The sequence below is a fragment of the Drosophila sulfurigaster genome, chromosome 3, assembly GCF_023558435.1.
Source record: "Drosophila sulfurigaster albostrigata strain 15112-1811.04 chromosome 3, ASM2355843v2, whole genome shotgun sequence".
In the NCBI taxonomy this organism is placed as follows: Eukaryota; Metazoa; Arthropoda; class Insecta; order Diptera; family Drosophilidae; genus Drosophila; species Drosophila sulfurigaster.
In genome coordinates, this window is record NC_084883.1 from 37,242,877 (window position 1) to 37,262,421 (window position 19,545).

At 34.9% G+C, this 19,545-nt stretch overlaps 1 protein-coding gene across 3 annotated transcripts in view; it reads left to right on the forward strand.

Moving 5' to 3' along the window:
* Positions 1 to 19,545, forward strand: part of LOC133845853 (venom dipeptidyl peptidase 4) — a 91,698-nt gene that overhangs the window by 39,801 nt on the left and 32,352 nt on the right. The window contains exon 1 of one of the 3 annotated variants that reach the window (XM_062280453.1): positions 540 to 722. The exons of 1 other annotated variant lie outside the window; for it this stretch is intronic. The gene's annotated coding sequence lies outside the window, so the exon portion shown is untranslated. Of the gene's footprint in view, positions 1 to 539; positions 723 to 19,545 lie in introns of those variants that run through there. One more of the 3 variants, XM_062280455.1, reaches the window with a different exon arrangement.

The following is a 19,545-nucleotide window of genomic DNA, read 5'->3' on the forward strand; positions in this document are numbered from 1 at the left end:
CAAAAAACAAGAAGTAAAACAAAAGTGTAATCCGAGTCACGAAACTCGAACAAAACTCAAATCCGCTTCTAAACAATTTGTCGACAATTTAGCCACACACACAGAGACAAACACACACATTCACTCTCTCGCTTACACACACGCACTTGCATGCAATTGCCCACATAAAAGACACGCCATGTGAAGGCCGCAAGCGACACCTGTTGCCTGCCATACGTAACTCACACTCAATGTGCTCGCTCTCTCTGACGAACTCACTCAATGCCTCTCACTCTCACTCCCGTCGCTCTCTCACACTTGACACTCCCACTCAACGCTGACGCTCTTTGTGGCGTTTGTTGTGCTTTGCTCTTTCGTCGTGCCGGCAAAAATACACAAGCGAGTTTGGCGCCATCACGTAATCTGGTTTTGGGTTTTCTCACTCATTCGTTTTGTGCTGTGCTTCTCGCTCAATTGGCAAACTGGCGCTTCCAGCTGTGCTGTGCTGTTCTGCTGCTGTGCTGCGACTTGGACTCGTTGGGCTGCCGTGGCTCAGTTTACAGTTTAGTTGCCGCTTGTTAGTCGCCACGTGCGGTTCGTTTCGTTTTCGGTTTCGGGCGTTCGCTGGCGTTGCGCACTTTTACTTTCGATCACACGCGCTCGTTGTCTCGCTCCCACTCCCACTCGTTTACGTACTTCATTGTGTGCGTGTGTGAGTGTGCATTGGAATATTGCGTAGTTGTGTGAGTGTTTTCATTCGCGTGCTTTAATAAACAGATGCATGGGCAAAATGGTTTGAGGCGTGTAGACAAACCGGCGGACAAGCGGACACAGAGACGGAACAACGGACAGACAGCCGGATGGATATTCATTTCCATTGCGTTGGCGTTTGCATTTTAGCTGCATTGTTTGTCGCCGTCGTCGTCGTCGTCGCTGACGTCGCTGACGTCGCTGATTTTTCATTAGTTTATGCAGCACGCGGGCACGTGGCATCCATATGAATTTTGATTTCATTTTTCCGTTGCACACACAAATTCCTCAATCTATGCGTATCCACTTCAGTCTTTCCATCTATCCGCAACATTTGTTTGTTTGCGCTGCGAATTTGCAACTGTAATCAAATTTCACGTTTCATTTACAACTTGTTATAATATTTGGTTTAGTCTTCTTTCTTTCTTTCTTTTTTTCCTGTTCGTTGCCGCCGCTTTGTCTATGCCACAGAAAAAATCAAAAACGTAGAAGAGAAAAATTCGAAACAAAACCTTTTGCCAGCATTTCTATTTTTTCTGATTTTCTTTATAACTTGGCTCTCGGTGAAATTTTGGGAAACAACAGTGAAGCAGCAACAATGCATGTGAAGAGACTCGTTGTACTCTATAAGCAGGGCAACCTGTCAAGTGTTATGAAGTGGTTACCAAACTTGGCTTTGCCTTTGCCTTTGCTTTTGGCCATCTGCCGAACTGCCAACAAAATGATGCATTAAACTAATTGCAAGTGAACAAGTCGGTAAATAAAATACTAAATCATTTCGGTTAACATCACAAAATACAACAAAAAACCAAAAAATAATATGAAATCTTATTCACTGACAATCTAATACATCATATTGTGTAAAAATAAACATCAAACAGAATTGCGGTAAATATAGAAGAAAAAACATTCTGAGATTATTTAAGTTGCTGTTGAGAAATACAAAAACAAAAATGAAAATTTAAAAAATATTTGAAATGTTTTCAAAATAAATAAATTGTGATAATAAAAATAATAATCAATAAATAAAAAATTAATATGAATATTTTTAAAGTGAAAATTTTATTTTTTAAACATTTTTTAAAATTACACAACAAACTTAAAAACTTCATGAAATAAAATATAAATTAAAATAAATAATCTAATAATATAAAAAGTAAATCGATAAAAAAAGTAAATAAAATTTAATAATCTAAAAATTGCCGTATATTAATAAACAAAAATAATAACTAAATAAGTAAAAAATAAATAATCTAAAACAAAACCTTTAAATAGATAAAAATCTTTTCAAGTAAAAATAAACCAAAAAATTTAAAAGCTAAAAATATTTTAAACTGAGTAAAATACAATGCTTAAATTATTAAATTATGATTGCGTTTCTATAAATACAATCTAATTAATGTGTATTTTATTGTTTTATTTGTTATCATCTAAAATCTTCAATAAAAACCTATCACAATGTAGTAATGTTTTTAACAAGCCAATTTACATGTTAATTTCTCGACAACATTTCGCTGCATTTTTACACGTACTTGCCAAGTTCGCTATTTCAAATTGCAGTTGGGTATGCTCGACTTGTGAATACCCTGCAGCTGCAACAAAGTAGGCCAAATCGAAGGCAAGGTTGATCAAAATATAATCGCCAATAGTTGATTGATAAATGAATTCAAGTGCAAGTGAATTTGATTCGCATTTGAAGTGGCAATGATTTAAAATATGTTGTTATAAGTTAAGCTGCTTTCAGATAACACAAACTGATACACACACTCATATATACATACATAAATAGCTCGTGTGTACATTTAAAATATGTACACTTTGGTCAAAAACATTTATGAGCTCACATCGCAGCCAGCTGTCCAAAATTTAGGCCGTTCAAACTGTTCCAAGTTGTTTTATTTAGATGGCGAGAGAAAGAAACTATATGTGTTCGACAGATATTCAATTCTATATTTAGATGCATTCTATCCATGCCACGGGCAATGAGTGAGTAGCCAGCGGCACCCCACTGCGTATGAGTAATTTTCAATTGCCTGATTGATGAAAGTTGCAAAAACAAATCCAAATCGATTTAATTAATGCCAGCAAAACTTTTGCCAAGAAGCCAAATGAACTAGCAAAGTAAATACGTAAAAGAGTTTAATGTGAACAACTAAAAAATACCCTTTAAATACGTATTTATATCAAATATATTTAAGAAAATAAAGCTGTTCAAAGTTCAAAGGGCATTTTATAAACTTGTGGCAAATGCAATTGCAATGCAGCTAATAATAACAAATCACTTGGGTGATTCCAACAATTCTCTTATCAAAACAATCTCAGCAACAACAACAAAAATTCAATTTAAGCGCAATAACATGTTTTTCCATTGGGGAATTAAATAATATAAAATTGAGCAAGCGACTGAGTGAGAGAAAGAGTTTCAAAAACATTTAACCATATAGCAAATATAATGAATAGCAATTAAGCCATTTCATTGGCACGCTCTTCTTTTGTGTGTTTGTCAAATAATAACAAATAACAATAACTGGGTCAATGCACAGCAGCTAAATTGAATGCAAAAAACAACAATCAGATTTAGCTATCATTGACATTCAAACGAGTTATTATACGAAGCGGAAAATAATAAAGGTTAAAATTATATAAAGTCAAATTAAAAGTTGAGTTTTAAAACATTGTACAGAAAGTACAAGTAATAATTAATATAAAGTAAAATGAAAGGTTCAATTTCAGAGATTGTAAGAATCGTAGAAAATAAAGCTACATCTTTCTAGATTATTTATTTGCCATATTTTCGTAGTCTTATGTCAATTGAAAATAAGTTATAATCTAGTTAAAAGTTTTTCCAATTGTTTTTCTATGATTTTGTTTTTCATTTATTTCGAGTAAATGAAAGATTATAAAGAAGTTGAAATGCTTTCCTAATATTTGTATACCCATAGGGTAGCAGGTAGAGTGACGATTTTCAATACATAACTACTATATTTATGATTCCCGATATATGAATTTGGATGCGATCACACGAAAATTGTAGAAGTTATTCAAGAAATACTTTTGAATGGCAAAAGAATGCCTATAGTAATTGGGTATTAGCGGTTTTGTCTGACAATCTGGTGATCTAAGAAATATTTTATATCAATACATCAAATATAACCTTTGGTATATTTTGGAATTTTTGCGGTAAATGATTTTGGTATATTTAAAGAATAATACCGCACTGTTTTGCTCTTATTCAAAATGACTTGCGAGTATCTCACAGCTTTCTTACTTACTTCAATTAAACTTTAAACTATAGAATGAGAAAAATAATTAAAATTATAAAAAAAAAGTATTTATTTTCCTCGATAATTTTAATGTTAACCTTAAAAATCTGAACTAAGCATTACAATTTCTGTATTATCTTCCACTTTCCCTCCCTAATCTGTCGCTGTTGAATGAGCTTATGGAAAATACGCAAACAGATTTACCTTTTTGCCATCCAGTTACTTGATTATGCCAGTGTAAAGCTCTTAGTAATTGAAAACCATTCAAATGAATTAATAATTTCAAACGTAAACAACACGTTTTCAATGCGACAACAATTGCCACATTGTGTGGCACGTAAATCAGCGAATGCCGAGGAAATTGTATAAACAAAAAAAGCAAAATTAATTGATTAAATTTAACGAGCGGTTGCAGCAGCAGCGACAACAGCGGCAGCCACTTAACGGGACACAGCCTCGCCACAGAGTTGAAAGAGGAAAACTGAAAATTATAAAAATAATTAAGCCGCCAACAGCAGCAGCAGCGACAACAACAGCAACAACGACAACAACAGCAACAACACTGACAACAACTTGACAATTTAATGCTATTTAAAAAGCCCACGTCCGACTTTTTGTGCCGCTTAATTAACACTCTTGTAGGCATGTGGTTAAAGGCGAGATTGTGCGAGAGGGGAAAAGGAAAGGGGGTGGGGGGAAAACTGTCAACAGTAAGCTGCAGGATATTCGAGGGCTGTTGCACTTTTTGGTTTTATGAATATTAAGCACAGATTTTGTGCCAACAAATCGCTGATGATAACTGAGTGGAAATTGTGCTTTAACTTCGCGTTGAATTTATGCAAAAATTCGGGAGAAACAAAAATCGAAATGTCATTCGCCTCTTACTATGTTTTTTTTTTCTCTCTTATTCGCTTTGGTTGGACTTCATTGCGCATTCAAGTGGCCCCGTTTGGCAAATGAAAATGAAAATAAAACCAAAAACTTGTCTACATGCCCAATTGGGCATTTGAGCTGTGGATTTTTCTGCGTCCTTCTCTCTTCTCTCTCTGTATCTTTGTCTGTCTGCTTTGCTGTTACGCCCTTTGCAGTCAATGGACTTGGCTGAATTGACAAAAGTGCTGCACAGACAACAACACGACACGCAGGCAGAAAGGAAGGCAGACTGACACAATTTTCATTAGCAACGGCACAAATTTTCATAGCCTAATTCGAGGCGTTTCCATATTACGTATGCGTAACGTGTTACGCGCGCGCAGTAAAACGGCAAAAGAGCAGCGCGTTAAAAAGCAAATAAACAGCAGGCAAATAACAAATAACAACAGTAAGAGGCAACAACAACAACAAATGTAGCTCATCAAAAAGGTAAACAATATGCACTGTGCAAAAGGCAAACATTTGCCGGGGAAATGAGCTAATTATAGGGCCATTAAAATGGCATATAAATTTGTTCAACGCCATCCCCGGATCCCTTTTACCTTTTTTATTCGCCTCTTCTTCTCATGTTTTGCTGAGTGATTAATTTTCATATTAATAAGCAGCGCAACAAAAAAGAGACAGTAACAAAAAAAGAAATACGCGTAAAAAAAAAGAACGGACATTATACAAAAAGGTCGAGACGCCCACTAGAAACATGCTCACTTTTATATTTATGCATAATGAGAGAGTCGACGAGTATAATTAACAGTGAAAGCAACGCACGCGTCAAATGAGAAATGTGCAAACATCCCACAGAGCTTCAATGGCCTTTCACACACATACACACACACACACACACTTACAGAGAAAGCCAACACTCACACACCCACACACACACAAACACCTTTTCATATTTAAATTAAATGCCACATTAAGCGCAAAAAAAAGAAGCAGAGAGAAACTTATGCTCCTCATGTGGTAAATGCGGCATGAAACATGCAGTAAACACATTACTTAATAACAAGTTGCCGTATTCAATTGCAATTCGCATCTATCTCAAGAGTCCTTGTGAACAGCTATTATGAAAAGTTCTTGTATACTGTTCCCATGAATAGATTATCACGTGAACAGTTCTTTAACACAGTTCTTTAGCACTCATCCTATGAATAATACTTGTAAATAGCTCTTCTGAATAGTTCTTGTAAACAGTTCTTCTCAATAGTTCTTGTTAATAGTATTTCTAAACTGTTTCTATGCTTACTTTATGTTGCGAACAGTTTTTCACAATAGTTCCTGTTAATAGGGCTTGCGAACTGTTTTTATGAATAGTTAAGGTTCTGTAAAGTTCTTAAGAACAGATCTTGAAAAGCAGTTCTTAAGCACTCGACTTATGAACAGTTTTTGTGAACAGTTGGTAGAAGCACTTCTCGCATACAGTTTTTATGAACACTTCCTGTGAACAGATTTTTTTGCAAAGTTGCTGTAACCTATTCCTAGGAGCAGTTCTTGTGAACATCTCTTTTGCACCATTTCTACTGGAACCAAATCCTGTTTACAATTCGTGTACACAATCTTTGCAAGCAGTTCCTGTGCACAGTTCTTTGGACTAGTTCGCTGTGAACACTTCCTGGGAACACTTCCTGTGAGCATTCCCTTTTCAAAAGTTACTGAAGCCAGTTCCTGGGAACAGTTCTTGTGAGCCGTCTTGGCAACAGTTCTTGTGAACAGTTATTGCATACTGTTTTATGAACTTTTGCAGTGAACAGTTCGTGTAAACAGTTATTGTGAACAGTTTCATTAACAACCTTCACTCTACACACCGTGGAACTCACGCAGCATATTCCGTAAATGTTGACATAATTGCCAACATTCATGAGATAATAACACCAATTTCACATACAACAAAACTTTTATATCGCAGCTCACTTTTGTATACCGCGCAAACGTCATAAAGTAATTTTCGAGGCTATAAAAAATAAGCTAACCAAATGCCATATAGTATATCTTTGCAATTTATGTTTTCACAACATCAAAACTTTATTAAATAGTTCTATATATGCATAAAAATACTTTTACTTTTTAGTGATTAATTGACAATTCCAGCATATTTATAATTTTTAGGGTATCTCTAAGCTGGATAAAGTCAACCAACCACGCAATTGCATTTATTTTCAATTTTCATTTAATGGACTGGGTATTTCCCACAATTGTGGCTATAGCTAACACCACAAAATGACAGCTGTTATTTAAATCACACACACGTGCTGTGATTCACACAAACAATTATAAATTTGAAGCTTAATTAGTAAAATGCACTGAACAGCAGCCCAATTAAACGCACACCAAAGAGAATAATTTGCTCTCTTCACAGTTTCAATTTTACAGAGGCACTTAAATTCGTTGCACGTTGCTGGCATCTCTAATAGGGAATCCCAATCAACTTTTCTTATCGGAACGAGTAAATAACAAATAACTGCAACACAAAAAGAGATGACATAAGTTCTTATTTACTTACTAGACTTTTGAGAGCCGCAGCGACTCTCTTAAAACAATTAACACAGATAACTCTTACACACATTTACATATGAGGTTATTGCTTGCAACCGCTCTTAGTTTTTCTCAGTTGTGCAGCAGTTAGATAAGATTTGTAACTTGTATGCGAATTGCTGAAAATGTACCTATTGAATGCACACTTGTTCATTAAACATTACAATTGATTACATTTGATTAGATAAAGCAACTGCCGTTCATTTGGCGTTATCCAATAATTGGCAACGAGCGTCAAATTAATTCAGTTACCGGAACTAAATTCATAAACGGTTCATTTGAGGCGCAGATTAGTCAAAATACAAGCTGCTGCTTTCCTTTGACATCACATTCATTAAAATCACGAACTTTCAATTACTCACAATTAACAATTACTTACAAAACAATTAACACAGTTCGCACGTACTTAATGAAATACAAGCACACTGATCTACTTATGGGAACTACCCAAGCAAAGTCAAGCTCTCTTAAATTGAGAGTGATCCAGCGCTGCCGCGAGAGCGCAGCATTCCAAAAGCGAGAGCGAGAGAGAGAGAGGGACGCTGACGAATCAGTCAGTTTGTTGAGTTGAGAAATGGAAAGTGATGAGTATGTTTGCACTTTTCACACCCACAAGCAAACGTATGAGTGTGTTTACATACATACATACATTAGTTAGAGCAGAGCGTTTACTATTTATTTGGCTGCGTCAATTGAGTACTTAAATTACACACCCAAAAGTGACTGATGGTAAAATGTTCATCATGAATGAAAAGCTGTGTTTTGCAATTTAACTTTACCCGCATTTTCCACAGTGCACTCAGCCCATCAGCACATATGTATGCGTTCACTTACTTTTTAAGCCCTTAAGTAAATAACTAGCGAACTAAAAAAGCAGCAATAACAAAACTTTATACTCTCCACTTGACACGCCTCGGCTCGCCTCGCCTCGTCTAAGCTCCCCGCTGCGCACCAATGTGCTTGACGGTCGACAAGCATCAAAGTCCACTCATTGACGAGACGTGTCCGTTACTCTTTGTTCTCCCTTTCATTTTGTTTGTTTTTTGTTATTTTGGCAGAGCTGTGCTGTGAGTACAAGTGGCACTTCAATTAAAATGATTGTCTTAATGTTGGAAAACGCAACGAAGAGCGTCGCTAGATGATGCTACAAGTATTACAACGCGTCAAGTTGATTCAGTCATTCAGTCAGTTTGCGTAGACATTGCCATTGTCCGCCCTCATCCATTCATTCATTCATTCAGTTGGTCACTCATTCATTCATTTGTCATTGTGGCAGCCACAGCAACAATAATGACACTTAATATGATGCTCAGAATAACGCACTTGCACGTTCTCGTCTAATTTATTTGATTACGCTTACAATTACCGTCGTTTTTATTTTCACTGTTTCTTCATCACTTTTAAAAGAGTTTTTCATTTTACATATTTTTCGCCAGTACAAATAGTTTCTTATTTCTCTCTCACGATTGTGAAAGTTATCTTATCTTATCGCACTTTCTTAAATAAGACGCAACGCAAATAAAGTGAATGCTTACTATAATTGACGCCATTTAATGTAAACATTAAGCACAGCTGAAGGTGTGCAGCCCTGGTCTGTGTATTCGCCTTTGCAGCTGTAATGAGCTGCATACTAATTGCCGACGCTTAATCCGCTGCAACTTTGAACTAGTTCCGAATTTGCAGCAGCTTAAGAACTTGCTAACATTTACAACACTGCAACACTGCGAAAGCGTGCAAATGCACAACAGAACTTGCCAAAAAACTTTGTACTGCTAATTTGAATAAGTCAAAAAGTTGCAAAGCTGCAAAGAGATGGCTGAAAACATACTTAAAGAATTATTAGAAAGGAAAGAAACAACTTTAGTAGGCCAACTAGAAAACACATGTCTATCAGCGTAATCGATAGACGATAATAATGGGGGCACTTAGGACAATTAAAAATGTCATGTGGGATGGCAACGATAAGATTGCGTTGCGTGTGAGAGATTATCTTATCGTTTAGTACGCTACAATAAATTAGCTAATGCACGCCAGCCGTAATTCGTGTTGAAATTCAAACACACAAAATCAAATTTCAGTGATGTAAAATACCAGAATCACCGCAAACAGAAACAGAAACACAAACGAATCAAATGCACAAACATAACATACATACATAGATAATGTGTGTATTTGAAGCATCTATGAAATTTTCATTAGGCACGCAAATTATGCACAATAGAACGGACTGACTGTAAACTGTGTAACTGACGCTAACGTGGCTCTTGTGGTTCTTCTTTGTCCTTCTCCTATGGCCAAGACAAAGACAAAGATATCTCTGTCCTCTTCAACATTCGAGAGGAGGCCGTAATATTTGCACCTTCTTTGAATTCGTAAATATTTGCCTCAAGGACCACAAAATCAATATTTAAATTTCGACTTTCAAGCAACAATTTGACAATCAAAAGAAGACTAACAAATATTTCACACATAATCATAAAATAGATACCAAATAGCCACATATATGTTTGACTATTCCACAGAGAACAAAAGAACTTGAGGACCTTGTAACAGTTTCCGAGTTGTTTTCGAATGTGTGAGTGAGTGTGTGTGTGTGGCGACTGTTGCTAATTTGTTGCTTTTGTGCTCGGTTTGTTTTTTAGCCGAGTCCTTTCTATGCTCTCGGTCTCTTGGCTATTGTTGTTTTTGTTGTTGTTTCTATTAATTAATAGCTTTGCCGGCGCTTGGTCGCTTCCATTATCATTTGGCAATGAGCTGTTACCAATGGCTTTTGCTTTGATTAGTCTGCAAACGGAGGCCGGACTTTAAAATATGAAATAAGAAACTAGAAAGCTTTAAGAATTAAGGGGAGAATATTCACAATTTTGAGACGCAACAGATTTTACAAGATATCAGATTACACACAAAATACATTTATGATAATTTAGAGATTTATTTATTTATTATTCATTTATTTAATTGTCTTTATTTCTACTCACTATTCTGTTTATTTTCTATCAAGAATAACTAACTTTACTTAAGCAATCAATAATCATTAGAGCTTTAAGAATTAAGGAAAGAAATTCATAATTTTGAGTCTCACCAAAATGTTATAATGATAATACACAGTTTATTATCAGATTGCACACATAATATATTGTAGCTACTTTACAGATTTTTTATTTGTTTTAAATCATTTTACTTTATCTTCATATGACAAAGTGTTCACTATTCTGTTTATCTTAGCTAAAAGCTAAAAAGCTAAAAGAATTATGGAACAAATATTAAATGATACTATCAGATTACACTTATAATAATTTATTTATTTTCATTTTAGCATCTAACTTTATCTTAATTTGTCAAAATGTTCATTACTCTGTTTATTCTCTAACAAAAAGAGCAAACTTTATTTAAGCAAACATTAATCACATTCTCTTCCAATTCAATTACTTAATATTAGTCTGTTTTTAATCACACACTGTCTCATCTTTTTGAGTGCTATTTCTTGCAGTCGTCACATGGATTTTTATTGATCTGCTTTTACTTCCATGCTTCTCCCAGGCTGCTTAGTCTGTTTTCTATTTGGCTTGGCTCCAAATTATTTTGCTGTTCACTATAATAATCCCCCTTAATCTCAATCTCTCACTCTCTCACTCTACTATGACAATCACCCTTCGCTTGCAATAAAAATCATCGACCTTTGGCTTGCTGACCCTTTTTTTTGCAGTCCGAAAACTTGAACATTATTTATCAATCGCTCTTTTAGCTTTATGGCTTAAAGTCTTATATGTGAGTGAACACTACAGCCGACAGCCGTCGAAAAGCCATTTAAAAAGGCAATAAAAGAAATACGAAGAGGACAAACAGCTGCAACTAGAAGAAGAGGAAAAATATGATGTAGTATAATGTCAAATTAGCTGAGACCGAAAAACAAACAAACAACAATTTGTGCCTTCTTTATGACATTTGCAGGCGACAAAGATTGCACATATGACACACAGTTGTGGGTGTTGCACGTTGACTTCCCATTGTTGCATGTTCATAAATACATTTAATTTTCATGTCCTGCAGCAGAAAGAACAACAACAACAACAACAAACAAACAGAGCAACAGCAGTTGTCACTTTGCTGGCGGCGCCTGGAAATAGGCAACATAAAATTTACACTGCTCGTGTAGGTGTGAGATAGCGTGTCACTGTGTGTGTGTTTGTGTGCGTGTGATGGCACAATGCTTATTAATGTCTGGCCATAAAACAGATTGCAAGTACGTCCATTTAATAACCGAGCAACCGCACACGGTAATAAAAACTTTGGATCAACTTGCTGCCGAAAAGCTAAATTAAAAGCAGCTCCTTCCTCTTACATCCTTTTGTCCTGCCGGAGTGTGGCTACTAAACTAGTTTTAATAATGCGACAGGCTAAAGTGAAACATAAAAGAATTTTATTAACTTGAACTTTATGCAAACATCAAAGCGTCATAAAGACAAACAACGCAAGAGAAAGAGAAAGAGGATTCCTCTTCTTCGTCTGATGAACTCTCCCAGAGATTCTCTTTCTTAGTCGAGTATTTTGCATACACTCGTGTGTGTATCAAATATTTACAATATTTATTTAATTTGTACTCTGGCATTCTGACATTCTTCTTCTTGTTGGCTTAAAGCATTCAAGGATTTATCAATGCAAATTGGCCGCAGGGCCAAAGCTTCTTCTTGTTGCTGCTGTTGTTGTTGTTGTTGTTGATGTTGTCGGTGTTTTGTTGTCCTCGTTATTGCTCGAACAACAAATAAATAAGTACGCAGAAAAAACGAGAGAAATAAAACGAAATGAAAATAAAATGCCAAACAGTATCGGGCTTAACCTCAGGTCATATACTTGAGTAATTTCGTGTTTTGGCCTGGCCAGATTAAAGCGACCAAAAAAAAGAAACGACACAACAAACCACAGCCACAGCTACAGCATCATCAGCAGCTCGAAAAGCAAGAAAAAAATCAATTATAGTTGCTTCAGTCCGGTTTCAGATTTCCGCAAAATAATAAAAAGAAAATACAAGCAGAGGCGGAAGTATATAATTTGTGGCAATAGCTCGAAGGACATTAATAGGACATCAAGGGATAATTCACAATTTGTATCATTCGTTCATTATCTCAACAGCAATTAAGCGCGTGGCTTAAGTAAATTCAATTCAACTGCAACACTTCAATTAAAGTGCGAAAGTGTTGATGAAGCAATTTAAGATCATCGCAGGAATAAAGCAACATTTTATTGAAGCACTTCAAAATGAGACATAAAAATAAATCCGTAATGAATGTGGCAATAAAAATCGACGTAAAATCATTAATGAATAATGATGATTAAAAATATTGTGCTAAAATACCATAAAACCATTGAAATATAAAGTGCAATACAATTAGTTTTCATTGCTCAAGTCTATTATTCAATTTTATTTACTCAATATATAGCTCAATATTTGCTTCTTTAGTAAACACGTAAATGACTCTATTATAAATTTACGGCCTTAAATCTCAAAGCAGCAATAGGAAATTTGAAATGTCGTATAAAATTCATTATTCAACAATGAAATATTCAAATTGATGCTCTTCTTCTCTTCTCTTCTTTTTTGTTCATTTGCACATAATTCAAAAATTAAAAGTTAAAGTTAAATCATAGCATTGAATTATTAAATAGAAAAAATATTATATATTTAGCAATAAAAAAAAATTCAAATTGAGACAGCTCTACATTATTATTCAGAATCATATACAATTTATTCAACTTTATTCAATATTTGATACGTTAGCGAATAACTGAATTATGCTATTTTAAGTTTATTGCCTCTAATATTATTTATAATGCAAATTTTGTTTAGCTCTGCATTAGTTAATTCACTTATTCAATATTACTTACAATGAAGACAGTTTCATTCATTAATTCATTTATTTCGATAGTGAAATGCTAAACGATTCAATTATAAATTTATTGCCTATGTTATTCGATATTATTTATAATGAATGAAGCTAATTTGAACATTTGATTGGTTAGTGAAAACCTAAATTGATTACTTGTTAGCTTCTTGTTATTTATTTGATAGCAAATTCAAATTTCCTTCTGAAATGAAGGTGCCAATTGCTCATTTCTCAATTTCTGCCATACAAATAGTGAATTCTGTTGGTGATGAAACTATTCTGCTGCTTGGCATGCATAAGCTGAGCACATATATCAATAATTTATGCAGCTTCTCTGTCGGCAAAGGCATATCAAATAATAATTATGGCCACAAACAAGATGCTCTTCGCCGCAAGCAGTTAAAATTGCTTCTCCCTCTCCCTCTCCCTCTGACTCTCTTGCTGTCTCTGTTTGCCTAGTCCTTGCGGCTTTGTTGGTTTATCTGCCCGCAGTGCAGAGCAGAGAGGCTGTCAACAAATTGCCAACAACATTTTGAATGGGACAAAGTTGGCAACTCGCTCTCGCAACTCGCAGGATGAGCGCACACAAAAGCCATCGCCTATAGACAAAGCCCAGTGAACTGATAAGCTGATAACAGATAAGAAGTCGGCGGGCACATAAACCAACTCTCGACTAACAATAATGAGCAGAGTCTTAAGATCACGCCAAGGCCTCCCATAACATTCAATGAAATTATGTTGCAAAAATACAAATGACTGCGGAAATTCCAGATTAAGATTGAGACGTCTTTTGGGCATCCGCAGGGAGTGAAGAAGGTGGGGGAAGGGGAAGGGGAAGGGAAGTTGGGTGGTGGCCATCGTGTCGGGCGCCAGTTGGCCTACGTAGTTCGCTAATTGGCTGGTGCCATAAAACTTTATTACTTTCGAATCAGTTTCGGTGTTGAGTTTAAAAGCTGCCGCAGAAGAGCGAAAAAAAGAACAGTGCAGAGGGTGGTGAAGGGAGGTGAAGGGAAGGGAAACAACAAGAAACTGTTTCGCCCAAGTGGCCGAAACAACTTGAAATTTATTTGCGAGCAAACCCAACGGACTGTGCTTATTTCTGGCCAAGTGCTGTTGGCCAACATTTTGTTGCATGCTCCGTTTTTTTTTTTCATAATATTTTCTGTTGACTCCTAAAACTAGAGATGAGAACAAGTTTCACAAGAGCATTTGGTGATTAATTAAGGAAGCAAAGCTGTCGATAGGTGCTTTGTTAAAAGTTCACAATATTTTTAAATAATTTAAGCAAAAGCTAAATATAAAATAATATACATTTTTAGAATATTTAGTGTTTTGGTTGGTTGAGAAAAATCTAAAGCAGTTCTGTCCACAAGTGCTTTTTAAAAGTTCATAACATTTTAAAAGTATTTAAAAGAACATTTTTGGTTATTTCTTATCTGATCAATAAAGTAATTATTTTTGTTTAAAAACAATTAAAACTCGTATGTAAGTTGTGCAGCATAAATCTCTTTTCATTTTGTATGTTTCAAATAGTTTAAAATAATAATAATAATTAATGCAAGCAAAATGAGTAAAAAATTCATTTGTTGTTTAAAACCAAAAAGTTTGTCTTAAATTTAATAGTTGAATTTTCGCTTCGTGCGTGAGTTCAACTTCAATTAATTATGCTGAGCACATCTCTTTGGTGCTCTTTTCTCTTCGCTCTCTTTTCTGCACTTTCTGCACTGTTTAATGTTTTGAAACAACTTTTTAAGCTCTTGCCCTACCCAAAACTAAACAATTAAAAGGCAATTTGCCTTTAGCATTTTCATATATTAAGCTGGATTTGCAGTTGAAGTGCAGAATGCAATAAGAAACGCAGTTTGATTTGCAGTTTAAATACATGTTCAGCATCATCTGCCAAATACATTTTCTCTTTCTGTGTGTGTGTGTGTGTGTGTGCGAACATTGAACGTTTTCCCCAACGTTCTTAATGGGGCCACAACTCACTTTTCCCCTCTCCTCGCCTTCACACCCCTTTGAGGCGTAACCACCCATTGAGCCTTTTAGAGGCGTTTCTGCAATGCGACGAATGCACTGAAATAATTTTTATTAAAATGTCAACAGTCTGGCAATGAGCATTGAAGCCTGCCAAGAGTCTGAAATGTTTGCCAACACCATTGCAATGCATTACTATACTTTGCAGTGTGTACAAGTGTGTGTGAGTGAGTGTGACGAGTGTGCCAGTCTGAGTGTGTGAGTGTGCTTGGCCAGGATGAAAAAAATGGCAACTAGGTGAAGCGTGGTGTGGCGAGTCTTACATGTCAAACAGAAGTTACACTCGGCGCCCATATTGAAACCTTTGACAGAGAAATGCTTTAAACTAAGCGAAGCATTTATACACTTTTTAAAAGCAATTTTCATTCAATATTATTTCAATTTTTAATAAATAACTGCTAACTGAAACAAGTTGAAAAGAAGGTCAGAAAAGTGTACACTCTTTTTAAAAAGCAAACTTACTGTGACTTAAATATGAAAGCTACTCTCGAGAGTTCGCAACTGTGAGATACGCTTCCCATTTTTATCGAAAGAAAAAAGTAAAAACTAATCTAAAATATGCCAAATTATTATGCCGAATGATACCAAAAATATATCAAAGGTTATGTTTTTGGTCTATTTATATAAGGGAATCATAAAAACTATAGTTATATAGTTTACCAAAATTCAAGACCATAGATTCAGAATTATGCTTCTGGAGTGAACATGGCAAAAATTTGAAACAATCTTTTGCACACAAAACATAGCAACTTATGTTGAAAAAATTATATATCTATCTCTTATAGTCTCTAAGATCTAGGAGTTCACACAGATGGACAGACAGAGAGACGGACATGAACTATGAAGAATACATGTACTGCATAAGGTCCGAGATGCCTCCTTCTGTCTGTTACATACATTTCCAGCCGGCAAAAAGCTAGAATACGCCTCTTCCCTATGGATAGCGAGGATTTTTATAATACTGAATTTAAAAGAGGGAATTTGAGATTTGAGAGAAATAGTTATTTTATTAATCTGGTTTACTTGGAATTGTTTATAAGTTTGAAAAATTCTAAATTTCAGTTCATTATATTAATGAAGTTAATTATAGATATAAACTTTAATATACAATCAAAATATTATACAATAGCAACCTCTCGCCACATAAATTATTAAAATGCTCACTAACGCTATAAAAATCAATCGATGACAATCTAAATGGATAGAATTATTTGCATAGTTATATAATTTGTATTTACTTGGTAAATATTATGGCCACTAAATATCTGCCATTGATAAATAACAGTGGAATTAATTCCCCTTAGAGGAAATGGCAATGACAACTTTCTGAAATAATAGTAAAAACCGAAAATTGCTTTGGTTTTTTATTGCAACTTATAAATGATTAATGTCTGTGCGCTCCCTTGAGTTGCAATCGACATTATTAATTCACATTACTCGTGTGCAAAGAGTATTGCAAACGCAACTGCAGTGAAAACACGTAGCAAAAAAAAAAAAAAGTATAGACAGTTTTTAGGCGCGCCAAAAACACGTTTCATGTGGCAAAAGCGTAATGTGGCACGTGTGGCAATTAGAAGGCAATGAGGATGCTGGATCCCGTAAAAATTTGATGCAAAATCATGGCACACTTTTTGGGAGCCGCATTACACAAAGCTAAAGCAAGCAAAGAAATGCAACCTGCCTGGCATATCAATGAGAGAAATCCAGAGAATCAAGAGACAGAGACAGAGAGAGAATCCACAGAAAAAAGCTAGTTTCATTTACAGTAGCAGCATCGCTTTGCCGCAGAAATTGTTTTTAACTAACTGTGCAAACTCTCGTATTTGTTGCTGCAATTTCCTTTATCTGTCTCTCTCTTCCATTCCCCATCTATGCTTTCTCCCTCTTTCTCAGTCTACTTCTTTTGGCTTTGCTATGGCTGCAGCAAATGGTTCGCTCATAAGTTGCAGCTTAGCAGCAGAAGGAGAAAAACCGAAATAAAAGGAGAGAAGCACATGGATTGGAAGAGCTTCTTCCTTCATTTTTTTGTATTTTGCGCTGGCCAAGTTCATAAGTACGCACTTCAATTAACTGCCCAACAACAACAGAAGCTACTGCAAAATTGCGAAGAAAAAAAAAGCGGGGTAGGAAAAGGGCAAACAAAACTTCAATATTGCCGCCCAGTTTAAAAATAAAACTTTATGTAAATCGTAAATATTTACGATATACAAGAAGTCACTTCTTATGGCTGTGTTCAACTTAACTGAACTCAAATTGAACTTGCTTACTCTCTTGCTATCTGTGCTTGTAGTTGTTGTTGTAGTTGTTATTGTAGATGTTATTGTTATGCTGGCTTTGACTGCGACTGCGGCTGCGGCTGCGGTCTTGCGAACGTCTGAGGCGATAAAATTTGAAATTTATTTGACAATTAGATGGTTCAATTAGGATACACTTGGATTTGTATTGAGTTATTTGTGGCTTTTGGGTTAAGGCATGCGGCAAACTGCTGTTTGCTGAGCACAGTAAGCGATTAAATATGTGTACATTAAGTGTGCTTCATTTTAAGTTCATGCAGCCTTTAATTAAGCCTTAAATTCAAGCACAGATTTCCTATATTAATTGCAGCAACCTTTGTTATTCGATATGCAATCAAATAAAATCTAATTGCTGCATTAATTAAATATATAGAGAATTAACTTATTAAATCAATAACTCAATTCAGTATAATCAATTATTTATTTATCTGCAAAACGAGATAAAACTTATCACATAATCAAATTCCGACCATTAAGTCAATATTTACAATCCATATTTTTTTTTTGAACATATTTCTGAATGAAAAAATTATAGTTTTGCTGCTGTAAAAAATAGAAATATATAAGAGTAGACTAAAAGTTCCCCTGTAATAAAATTTGATGTATTGTGTAACTTGAAAGCAATTCAAAACAATTCTAACTAAAGAATGATTTGTATGAGCGTACGTATATGTAATATTTGTTAACAAATAGACAATAAACATATACATCAGAGTTAACGAATGGTAACGCTATAATAATATTATGCTTAATGTCTCAAGTTGATTTCAATTTAAAAGAATTTCCACTAAACACTTATTTATGTTATATCTGCGTATACGTAATATTCGTTAACAATCAATAAATCAAAGCAGACTAAAAGCTTATCTCTCATAAAAAAATGGGTTAATGTGCTACTCAAGCAATTTAAAACAATGCCAGACAAACAATAATTCAAGTGTGCGTATACTTAATATTTGTTAACATATGCAATATTAAGTATACGCTCCGTCAAACACCTTCCGCAAGGTATAAAATTATGACAAAACAGCCTGACACTGTGACTCGTAAATTTTCGCACACAAATCCAATAAACTGGACAAATTTTTTTTGCGCATCGCACATAAAATAGCCAACGAAATACGAATGCAATAATAAAGACCAAATGACAGACGGACAGAAGGACAGACAGATAGACAGAGAAAAAAGACGACAAAGATATACGAGTAGAAACAAATGTAAGCAAATAAATTGCATTATCGTTGATTTGTAAATTTATTGCATGTAAACAAATTGCTAACGCAACAAATCAATTGTTGTTATTCTTGTTCTTTTTTCGATACATTTGTTGCCGCTGCTCTCAGATTGTAAAAAGGACGAAATCAAATAGCAATCAAATCGTTCAGCTCCAAGGGCAACAGCTTTTTGCAATATAATCCAATTTTTAGAGCGCATCTCAAGTGTAACTTTTATGGGGCCAAACTAGATGTATTGTCTTTCTTTTTTGTAGCTGACTTCTGAAGTGTTTCAACAGTGAGAAAGTTCTGAGAAAAAAACATAATTTTAATAAGAAGTTGAACTAAGTTGAAGAACACTTTAATAAGCAATTATCTACAAACTTATGCTTTAGAATTAACTTACATATTTTACTTAATAAGTCGCGTAAGAAACTAGTTACAAACTTGTTAAAAATACTCGAACTTATCTTTCACGACTTCCAATTTGATTTAAAGACTAGTAAACCTTGAGTTGCCATTGTAAATTTGAAAATAGATTTCACAATGAACCGTAAACTTAGTCCGTATTTTTTTCGCTTATCATGCCAAATAATAAAGTTTATAATGTTAATGCTGATAATAATGGCATGCGAACCTATTTCTTTCAATCTGTTTTTTGCCA